Below are 945 nucleotides of genomic sequence, written 5' to 3' on the forward strand. Positions count from 1 at the left end.
AGAACAGTAGCTTTTTGCTTCTGCTAGACTATTAGCTTTTCGCAGGGCATCCTTGGATTGTTTGTGAGGTAGGTTCTTTAGTGATCCTTTAGGTCGAGAGGTAGCTCGACATCTGTAGTACTAGGAGTAGAAGTGGCAGGAAGGGCATGTGGCATGGATTCATGGAGAGTAGCTAGCTAGCTAGCAGTATTTTATTAATCCATGCTGCTGCAAGTATTTTTTTCAGACTTAGTTTCGCGGTTTGAGTGATTTCGTGGTTTGAATACATAAAAAGGAGCTCTTAAATTTCAGTAGACACTAATATGTCATTGCCCATGATATTAACACACTGGATCACACACAAACTAGTATGCTGTCCTTCAAAAGTTAGCAAAAATCTCAAATAATACTTGGAAAATGATTGCCTGGAACTACCGCATGTCAAGGAAACCATCCAGTAGATCCAAATATTAGTCAGGAACAGGACAGGAATTAATGTCGGCACCTAGTTGCCAAAGCACCTGGTAGGTGCGCTTCAGATCACTATTTTTTTTGGGCAAATTCCAGATCACTTGCACTTTCTGTCAATGCTGCAGATTGAGATGGTTTGCTTGCTTGCTTGCCAGTACGTATATAGTGTTATACTACTGTACTGGTAGATAGTTTTGCAATAAAGAATAAACCCCTGTTAGTTACCTGAGAACAAAGGCCGGATGTATGTAGCCTTGTGGTTTGTTCCCATATCCCGCTTAACTGTAAAGGGGATCGATTGATAGCCAGAATCATCTCCTTTGGGTTCAGCTTTGGTTACATCTTGATATAGACACCACTGCCTTTCATATGCATGCATGCTGGTCATGTTGCTTTGCTTCGGTTCCTTCTTGAGTGATTTCGCTAGGACCACAAAGTAGGCAATGCAGTTAGTCCCCCGAGCAATCGCACCAATCGTTGTCTCCGAACCTCACC

The sequence above is a fragment of the Triticum dicoccoides genome, chromosome 1B (genome assembly GCF_002162155.2).
Source record: "Triticum dicoccoides isolate Atlit2015 ecotype Zavitan chromosome 1B, WEW_v2.0, whole genome shotgun sequence".
Taxonomy (NCBI): Eukaryota; Viridiplantae; Streptophyta; class Magnoliopsida; order Poales; family Poaceae; genus Triticum; species Triticum dicoccoides.